This window comes from Oncorhynchus masou, chromosome 23, assembly GCF_036934945.1.
Source record: "Oncorhynchus masou masou isolate Uvic2021 chromosome 23, UVic_Omas_1.1, whole genome shotgun sequence".
NCBI classification, from domain to species: domain Eukaryota; kingdom Metazoa; phylum Chordata; class Actinopteri; order Salmoniformes; family Salmonidae; genus Oncorhynchus; species Oncorhynchus masou.
Genome location: NC_088234.1, coordinates 16,546,458 through 16,557,057, shown reverse-complemented (window position 1 = coordinate 16,557,057; position 10,600 = coordinate 16,546,458). Strand labels below are relative to the sequence as shown.

Genomic DNA, 10,600 nt, shown 5'->3' with positions numbered 1-10,600 from the left:
GGTAAAAATCTGTCGTTCTGCCCCTGAACAAGGCAGTTAACACACTGTTCTTAGGCCGTCATTGAAAATAAGAATTTGTTGTTTGTTCTTATATTTAATGACATTTTTATCTAGTTTGAAAAGGCTTATCCCACATTTCCAAACTTTTTAGGCGATCATGTCAACAACTTCCTTGTTCTGTTTTTATACTTTGAGATTACTCAGTCAATAAAAAATTGAAAATAGGAATTTTACTCTTTAAGATGTCCCCTTTTACTGTCCCCTAAACAGATCAATTTTACCCCCATAAAAGAGCATCAATTGGATGTCTCAGTCAACCAAGAAAAGACCCAGACAGAAGCCCTGAAGACATCTAAAGAGACTCCTTGAATCCTTTCTTCCTCATGGAGCAAGGTGAGTTGAATTTCCAATATGAATAAGGCTTTTATATCGATGTCACATTTTTAAGCATCTTTATTTTCGTGCTTATAACTTGCTTATACATGTCATTTTATACTGTCAAAAAGCATTTTTATGACCAAATTCACATTCTTTAGTGTCGACAATATTTGTTTTATGAGTGTTTGAGATTTGGCCCCTGATTGGTCAAAAACTCTTCAAATATAATAATGTTTGAAGCACAAAATATTTTGCAGGTAGGTCATCTCTCTCTTTCTCTCTCATCATGTCACAAGCTGACAGGCTCCCAGAGGCAGGGCCCCAAGCTCACTCAACTGCCCCTCTCCTCTCCAACAGCCATCAGCCCAGAATGTCCTGAAGTCAGAACATCTAAAAGATAATCTGGGAATCCTTTCTTCCTCGTGGAGCTTTCTAAAGATGAGTTGGATATTCAATGTGATGTTTGGATATAGATATATATTATTTAAGAAATTTGTGTTCATTGTTTTCGTTAACATGTATGTTTTTATTTTTATATGAAGGCTATTTATCTATTCAGCAGGAGCCGTTGTTTTGTATTCATACTGTTTGTAGACAATAGCTTCTGCCCTCTTGGGTTCTATTTGACTCTCTTATCGTGTCAAAACTACTCTGACTAGAAACTATGATTGGAAACTATGATTAGAAACTATGACAAACTATGATCAAACGATGATAAGAAACTATGACCAACGTTGAAGCCATGTCTGTGGGTGTGATGATCTATTATGTCATTGTGTAATACTACTGTCTCGCTCTCTCTTTCTACTACCTCCTTAGACAATGACATCAAATTAATATAATGTGCTATATAGTGTGCATCTGCGATAACTTTATGTAATAGATTCTCTCTCTCTCTCTTTCTCTCTCTCTCAATTCAATTCAATTCAATGGGCTTTATTGGCATGGTAAACATATGTTAACATTGCCTTAGCAAGTGAAGTAGATGATAAACAAAAGTGAAAAAAACTTCTCTCTCTCTCTCTCGCTGATAAAATACAAATTACAAGACATTAACTCCTGAGTGTTGAATTTATGCCCACTCTATAGCCACCCTGGTTAATATCTGACCTTGCGGATCATCTATCAGTGTTGGATCATCTTGAATAACAGTAAGGGGCACATGTTCTCTTAAATGTGCACCCAGCACAGCTCTCGGAGCGCTGTTCCTCTCTATGTTTAATCCTAGTTTATGACTTATAGGGAGTGTTTACTAGATGCTGTGCTTCAGCATATTCATTGATTAGTCTTAGGTTTTTAGGCTGGATATGTGTAAAACACTTTGTGACAAATGCCGATGCAAAAAAAAGGGTTTTAAGAAACACATTTGGGTGATTGACAGATATATTATTATACAAATATGACATTATTATTTTTATTATCATGATTATTATTATTTGTTACAGGTGAGACATACCCAGAAATGTCAAGGTTTCACAAACATAAAACAACTATCTAGTTCATGTTTCTCAGACTTACACACTGTTGAGTTTCCTATTTACTAAAGAACAATCATTAAGATAAAACACAAAAAGTTGTAATATAATCGGTTTACATGTCATTTTATACTGAAAACAGGTACATTCTGAAAGATTTTTATTCACATCTCAATTTGGGACAATAGTGTTAATTTTTATTTTACTTAAATTGTATTATTTATGTTGTCTAATACCATGCTAATACACTCCCAAGCAATGCAAGCAGATGTGGAATTAAACCCCATTCACAGTCTTTTTGGATTTTTTTTAACCTTTATTTAACTAGGCAAGTCAGTTAAGAACAAATTCTTATTTTCAATGACAGCCTAGGAACAGTGGGTTAACTGCCTGTTCAGGGGCAGAACGACAGATTTGTACGACAGATTTAAACATACATTTACAATTATTCAAAGTTTACTATGCAATAAAAAATCTATTAAACTAAAGCGTTTTTTTTTCTAAACCTTTATAGCAGGTGTATCTCACTGATCATCCCTAAAGCCAACACCTCATTTGGCCGCCTTTCATTCCAGTTCTCTGCTGCCTGTGACTGGAACAAATTGCAAAAATCGCTGAAGTTGGAGACTTTTATCTCCTTCACCAACTTCAAACATCTGCTATCTGAGCAGCTAACCGATCGCTGCAGAGGTACATAGTCTATCGGTAAATAGCCCACCCAATTTACCTACCTCATCCCCATACTGTTTATATTTATTTACTTTTCTGCTCTTTTGCACACCAGTATCTCTACCTGTACATGACCATCTGATCATTTATCACTCCAGTGTTAATCTGCAAAATTGTAATTATTCGCCTACCTCCTCATGCCTTTTGCACACAATGTATATAGACTCCCCTTTTTTTCTTTTTCTTTTCTACTGTGTTATTGACTTGTTAATTGTTTACTCCATGTGTAACTCTGTGTTGTCTGTTCACACTGCTATGCTTTATCTTGGCCAGGTCGCAGTTGTAAATGAGAACTTGTTCTCAACTAGCCTACCTGGTTAAATAAAGGTGAAATAAATAAAATAAATAAATATAAATCCTACATATTATTATTACACAATACAACACTGTAATGCCCAATGAATGTTTATATGTGTAATTATTGTTTTTGTCGAGACAGAAGGACAGAGAGAGAGAGAGATTTAATTCATTGAAGGTAAATACAATTTTCTTTCAAACCTTTTATTTTCTTCAAAAACTTTACTGCATTAATTTAAGCATAGTATACAAAATATTAACATTATACTATACAATATAAAATATGAAACTATAATACTAATGTTTATTGCTAAACCTTAATATGGATCAGAACTGTTATTATTACACGTCACTACACAATACATGTTTTCTTTTGTTGTAAACACATGAGAAAATCTCCCATTTTGGGGCTGGAATAGGATGTTGAGGCAGCTGTGTGTGAAAATCTTCACCGTTGAATTGTCCAGTTGGAAAATGTAACCCATATGGCCCTCACTCATATCAATCCCACCATTAAAACAAACATGAAGGACACAATTCACCTAGAATAGGTCTAGCAGACATTTTTATTTGGTTTTCTGTGGTTTATCTCTCATGAGGTTTCTTCTCGCTCGTAGTGTTCACAGGACAAGTCTAAGACATACTAATACTCAGGCAGACCTACCCGGAAATTACTTTTTTCAAACACATTTTCTTTAAGTTCAACAAGGTCACTACGTGACACATCAATCACCAGGCCATCACTTATTATTTCAAACGTGCTTCACTTCAAAGAAACAGCTGCACTATCAAGTTACATAAGCACACAATCAATATTGTGAGAACATTAACAAGTCAAACACAGGAGACAGGAGATTGATCAATCACTTTTTGACATCAACCATCTACAATATTCTCTCTAATGTGCTTAGAGTTTTGAAACAACTGCCTTTTTTATTTTCTCTTTGGAGTTTTGTACTAAGCACATACTTGTGAAAATTGAAGACACACACTTGTTTTTTTTATCCTTGTGGGGACCTAACATTAACCTTAAACCCTAAACCTAACCCTTCATCCTAATTGTAACCCTAATCTTAACCCTTAATCTTAAATTGTCTTTGCCCTTGTGGGGATGTGGGAAATGTCCTCACGAGGGAGAGTTGTCCTTGTTTTACTATCCTTGTGGGGACTTTGGGGGATTTCATGTCTCCACGAGGATAGATGAACAAAACCCAAACAGACAAAAAACTGTCAGAACACTTGAAAACTTTGCAACTCTCTTAAAGAAAACTGTAATGTGAACCTTAGCCTGAAGAGAATGAGAAGGAGGTAGAAACCACACAATGTTCAATTTAGAAGTGTGGGAGATTAAATCTTGTATCTTACCCTGATCTGACAACTTTGAATGACTCAAATACTAAATAAACAATGGTAGCATTTACTCACGTCACTACTTCCTCCGTCCTCTTTGAAGTTGTTTATGACTCAATGGGGGACTTCTGTGTTGTGCAAAGTTGACTTCCTTATGACACACTTTTCTGAAGTAAAGTGTCAAATTAAATGATAATGCCAGATAATAATGAGGTTGACAGTATTTGTTCATAGATCAGTGCTCTACAGTCTTGTTGCTGGTGCTGAGCAATTAGTGCTTTCTGAGATCTGTTCGGGTTTTGGTTCGATTATTAAAAAATAATCACGGATTTCGGTTGTGATTATTTGGGTTGAACGCTGTAAAAAAAAGACAATTAATAAATAAACAATTAATATAGGTCCCATGATGGTAGTGGCTGTCCATTACTGCTCATCATTTATTCACATGGCTTTACTTTAATAATATGTCAGTTGTTGTGTAAATGACGTGTTTTATTTGATTGCTTTATTACTTCATTCCATTTCATCTCATCTCTATAGCTGCTGCCTATGCTGTCTGACTAAATTGCTATTTTGTAGTTCTTTAATAGGGCATACTTTTATGATCATGTATTTTCAGGTACAGATAGCTCGCAAAGCATCAGCTGCTCTCTATGTCCCCTCACGGTCATGCATTCTTCTGTCTCTTCTGTAGCAGGCATAAAAGAAACACAACTGGACAAGTAGATGCGCAATGGATTATGGTCACTGTAGTTAATTGCCACGTGTCATGCACTAAACTATGTAGAATATTGTCCTGTTGGAAACTACAACTCCCTACTTCATCGCACAGTTCAGGCTTTCTCTGATTTATCTATAGAGAAACTGTGCATTGTGTGCATCGAGCTCGCAGAAAAAAACTGAACTGAACTGAACAAAATGGAATTCAAATAAATGAACAAACATCAGTCAATTAGTTGTTTAAAAAATAGAGGTGCTGAGGGTGCTGCAGCAGCCACAGCTGTAGGAAGTAGAGGTGCTGAGGGTGCTGCAGCAGCCACAGCTGTAGGAAGTAGAGGTGCTGAGGGTGCTGCAGCAGTCACAGCTGTAGGAAGTAGAGGTGCTGAGGGTGCTGCAGCAGTCACAGCTGTAGGAAGTAGAGGTGCTGAGGGTGCTGCAGCAGTCACAGCTGTAGGAAGTAGAGGTGCTGAGGGTGCTGCAGCAGCCACAGCTGTAGGAAGTAGAGGTGCTGAGGGTGCTGCAGCAGTCACAGCTGTAGGAAGTAGAGGTGCTGAGGGTGCTGCAGCAGCCACAGCTGTAGGAAGTAGAGGTGCTGAGGGTGCTGCAGCAGTCACAGCTGTAGGAAGTAGAGGTGCTGAGGGTGCTGCAGCAGTCACAGCTGTAGGAAGTAGAGGTCCTGAGGGTGCTGCAGCAGCCACAGCTGTAGGAAGTAGAGGTGCTGAGGGTGCTGCAGCAGCCACAGCTGTAGGAAGTAGAGGTGCTGAGGGTGCTGCAGCAGTCACAGCTGTAGGAAGTAGAGGTGCTGAGGGTGCTGCAGCAGTCACAGCTGTAGGAAGTAGAGGTGCTGAGGGTGCTGCAGCAGTCACAGCTGTAGGAAGTAGAGGTGCTGAGGGTGCTGCAGCAGCCACAGCTGTAGGAAGTAGAGGTGCTGAGGGTGATGCAGCAGTCACAGCTGTAGGAAGTAGAGGTGCTGAGGGTGCTGCAGCAGCCACAGCTGTAGGAAGTAGAGGTGCTGAGGGTGCTGCAGCAGCCACAGCTGTAGGAAGTAGAGGTGCTGAGGGTGCTGCAGCAGCCACAGCTGTAGGAAGTAGAGGTGCTGAGGGTGCTGCAGCAGCCACAGCTGTAGGAAGTAGAGGTCCTGAGGGTGCTGCAGCAGCCACAGCTGTAGGAAGTAGAGGTCCTGAGGGTGCTGCAGCAGCCACAGCTGTAGGAAGTAGAGGTGCTGAGGGTGCTGCAGCAGCCACAGCTGTAGGAAGTAGAGGTGCTGAGGGTGCTGCAGCAGCCACAGCTGTAGGAAGTAGAGGTGCTGAGGGTGCTGCAGCAGCCACAGCTGTAGGAAGTAGAGGTGCTGAGGGTGCTGCAGCAGTCACAGCTGTAGGAAGTAGAGGTGCTGAGGGTGCTGCAGCAGCCACAGCTGTAGGAAGTAGAGGTCCTGAGGGTGCTGCAGCAGCCACAGCTGTAGGAAGTGGAGGTGCTGAGGGTGCTGCAGCAGCCACAGCTGTAGGAAGTAGAGGTGCTGAGGGTGCTGCAGCAGCCACAGCTGTAGGAAGTAGAGGTGCTGAGGGTGCTGCAGCAGCCACAGCTGTAGGAAGTAGAGGTGCTGAGGGTGCTGCAGCAGCCACAGCTGTAGGAAGTAGAGGTGCTGAGGGTGCTGCAGCAGTCACAGCTGTAGGAAGTAGAGGTGCTGAGGGTGCTGCAGCAGCCACAGCTGTAGGAAGTAGAGGTCCTGAGGGTGCTGCAGCAGCCACAGCTGTAGGAAGTGGAGGTGCTGAGGGTGCTGCAGCAGCCACAGCTGTAGGAAGTAGAGGTGCTGAGGGTGCTGCAGCAGTCACAGCTGTAGGAAGTAGAGGTGCTGAGGGTGCTGCAGCAGTCACAGCTGTAGGAAGTAGAGGTGCTGAAGGTGCTGCAGCAGCCACAGCTGTAGGAAGTAGAGGTGCTGAGGGTGCTGCAGCACCCTCTGAAAAATCTGAATAAAATATATACACAGTACCAGTCAAATGTTTGGACAAACCTACTAATTCCAGGGTTTTTCTTTATTTGTACTATTTTCTTGCATTTCAAAAAGTTATGGAAAAAAAGAAATATAGAAAATACATATTTTTTTCTTTGTATTATCTTTTACCAGATCTAATGTGTTATATTCTCCTACATTAATTTCACATTTACACAAACTTCAAAGTGTTTCTTTCAAATGGTATCAAGAATATTCATATCATTGCTTCAGGTCCTGAGCTACAGGCAGTTAGATTTGGGTATATAATTTTAGGTGAACATTTAAAAAAGGGGCAGATCCTTATTAAGACATGAAGGTCAGTCAATCCAGAGATTTCAAGAAGTTTAAAAGTTGCTTTAAGTGCAGCCGTAAAAACCATCAACCGCCATGATGAAACTGGCTCTCATGAGGACCACCACAGGAAAGGAAGATCCAGAGTTTCATCTGCTGCAGAGGATAAGTTCATTAGAGTTAGTTGCACCTCAGAATCCAGACCAAATAAATGTTTCACATAGTTCAAGTAACAGGCACATCTCAATATCAACTGTTCAGAGGAGTCTGTGTGAATCAGGCCTTCGTGGCCAAATTGCTGCAAAGAAACCACTACTAAAAGATACCAATAAGAAGAAGAGACTTGCTTGGGCCAAGAAACATGAGCAATGGACATTAGACCGGTGGAGATCTGTCCTTTTGTCTGATGAGTCCAAATTTGAGAGTTTTGGTTCCAACCGCCATGTCTTTGTAAGAAGCAGAGTAGGTGAATGGATGATCTCCGTATGTGTGGTTCCCACCGTGAAGCATGGAGGAGGAGGTGTGATGGTGTGGGGCTGAATTGCTGGTGACACACAGTGATCTATTTAGAATTCAAGGCACAAATAACCAGCATGGCTACCACAGCATTCTGCAGCGATTCACCATTCCATCTGGTTTGCGCTTAGTAGGACTATCATTTGTTTTTCAATAGGACAATGACATACACACCTCCAGGCTGTGTACGTGCTATTTGACCAAGAAGGAGAGTGATTGAGTGCTGCATCAGATGACTTGGCCTCCAAAATCACAGGACCTCAACCCAAATGAGAAGGTTTGGGATGAGCTGGACCACAGAGTGAAGGAAAGGCAGCCAACAAGTGCTCAGCATATTTGGCAACTCCTTCAACTTGTTGGAAAAGCATTCCATGTGAAGCTGGTTGAGAGAATGCCAAGAGTGTGCAAAAATGTAATCAAGGCAATGCGTGGCTACTTTTAAGAATTGAAAATCTAAAATATATTTAGATTGTTTAAAACTTTTTTGGTTACTACATGATTCCATATGTGTTATTGCATAGTTCTGATGTCTTCATTATTATTCTATAATGTAGAAAATGCTAAAAATAAAGAAAAACCCTTGAATGAGTTGTTGTGTCCAAACTTTGACTGGTAGTGTACATTGAGTTGCTTAAATTAGCTATTCCTATCAACATTAATAAGAATTTCAATGACAATGACTGTCTATAGGTATAAGGCTATTCTCATGAGCCATAATCTAGCTCAGCTTTAAATGTCTGACTTTGTTATGGGAATGAGATATTGGCTATTTCTAACACATTTTGTAAGTGCTGAAATTAGACACAATGACTAAACATTATAGGCAGGTGTGTCTAAACATTTTTGCATGACTTTGAGAGGTTAACTTAAATGGTTAGGGTCAGGGGGTGTAGCTCCCTTTTAAAGTGTGAGTGACTGTGACAAGAAACTGAAAACCACTTCCTGTTGACTGGGTTCTGTGCTGAGAAGAGCTGTTTAAAGTTCTCAGGTGTGAAGGTGCTCTGTTGAAGTTCTCTGTGAGTGAATCACTGTATTTCCATGCCAAGAAAGAATCAACTTTATCAGGCCCACATTTCATATAACAACATGGAAATGGAACTGAATCACTTCCTGGGTCCTATTGATTCATACAGTTGAAGTCGGAAGTTTACATACACTTACATACACACTCGTTGTTCAACCAATCCACAAATTTCTTGTTAACAAACTATAGTTTAACCATTTTTTTGTGCATGACACAAGTAATTTTTCCAACAATTGTTTACAGACAGATTATTTCACTTATAATTCACTGTATCACAATTCCAGCGGGTCAGAAGTTTATATACACTAAGTTGATAGTGCCCTTAAACAGCTTGTAAAAATGCAGGAAATTATGTCATGGCTTTAGAAGCTTCTGATAGGCTAATTGACATCATTTGAGTCAACTGAAGGTGTACCTGTGGATGTATTCCAAGGCCTACCTTCAAACTCAGTGCCTCTTTGCTTGTCATCATGGGAAAATCAAAAGAAATCAGCCAAGACCTCAGAAAAAAATTGTAGACCTCCACAAGTCTGGTTCATCCTTGGGAGCAATTTCCAAATGCCTTAAGGTACCACGTTCATCTGTACAAACAATAGAACGCAAGTATAAACACCATTGGACCAAGCAGCCATCAAACGGCTCAGGAAGGAGATGTGTTCTGTCTCTTTTAGATGAACGTACTTTGGTGCTAAAAGTGCCAATCAATCCCTTAACAACAGCAAAGGACCTTGTAAAGATGCTGGAGGAAACGGTACAAAATTATCTATATCCACAGTAAAACTAGTCCTATATCTACAACCTGAAAGGCCGCTCAGCAAGAAAGAAGCCACTGCTCTAAAACTGCCATAAAAAATCCAGACTACGCTTTGCAACTGCACATGGGGACAAAGGTCATACTTTTTTGAGAAATATCCTCTGGTCTGATGAAACAAAAATATAACTGTTTGGCCATAATGACCACTGTTATGTTTGGAGGAAAAAGGGGGAGGCTTGCAGGCCGAAGAACACCATCCCAGCCGTGAAGCACGGGGGTGGCAGCGTCATGTTGTGGGGGTGCTTTGCTGCAAAAGGTATGGTCCACTTCACAAAATAGATGTCATCATGAGAAGCTAAATTATGTGGATATATTGAAGCAACATCTCAAGACATCAGTCAGGAAGTTAAAGCTTGGTCACAAATGGGTCTTCCAAATGGACAATGACCGGAAGCATACATCCAAAGTTGTGGCAAAATGGCTTAAGCACAACAAATTCAAGGTATTGGAGTGGCCATCACAAAGCCCTGACCTCAGTCCCATCGAAAACGTGTGCGCAGAACTGAAAAAGCTTGTGCGAGCAAGTTTTACCAAAGTTAAACAATTTAAAGGCCATGCTACCAAATACTAAGTGTATGTAAACGTCAGTCCCACTGGGAAAGTGATGAAAGAACTAAAAAATGAAATAAATCATTCTCTCTATTATTATTCTGACATTTCACATTCTTAAAATAAAGTGGTGATCCTAACTGATCGAAGACAGGGACTTTTTACTAGGATTAAATGTCAGGAATTGTGAAAAACTTTGTTTAAATGTATTTGGCTAAGGTGTAAGTAAACTTCCGACTTCAACTGTCGGTGCTTAATTTAAAATAACATCCTTCCCAATATCAAAATAAAAATGTAAAAACCCCTGGAAGTTTATTTCATGGACGTTGTGTCTTCGCAAGACATGTTGGGGCTTTGTTAGAATTGAATAACGCCTTCATGTGCAATTCCTTAGTCCATAGCGATGGACCAAATCAAAGCTGTTGTAAATCTTCACATTTATTAAAGTGAACACTTCATAGTAT

At 40.2% G+C, this 10,600-nt stretch overlaps 1 long non-coding RNA gene across 1 annotated transcript in view; it reads left to right on the top strand.

The window, feature by feature from the left end:
* The first annotated feature begins 724 nt into the window (after positions 1 to 724).
* The window catches only part of LOC135509919 (uncharacterized), a 35,663-nt gene continuing 25,787 nt past the window's right edge, over positions 725 to 10,600 (top strand). Inside the window, exons 1-2 of the long non-coding RNA XR_010451018.1 lie at positions 725 to 2,558; positions 3,022 to 3,057. This is a non-coding gene — a long non-coding RNA (uncharacterized LOC135509919). The remainder of the gene's footprint in view (positions 2,559 to 3,021; positions 3,058 to 10,600) is intronic.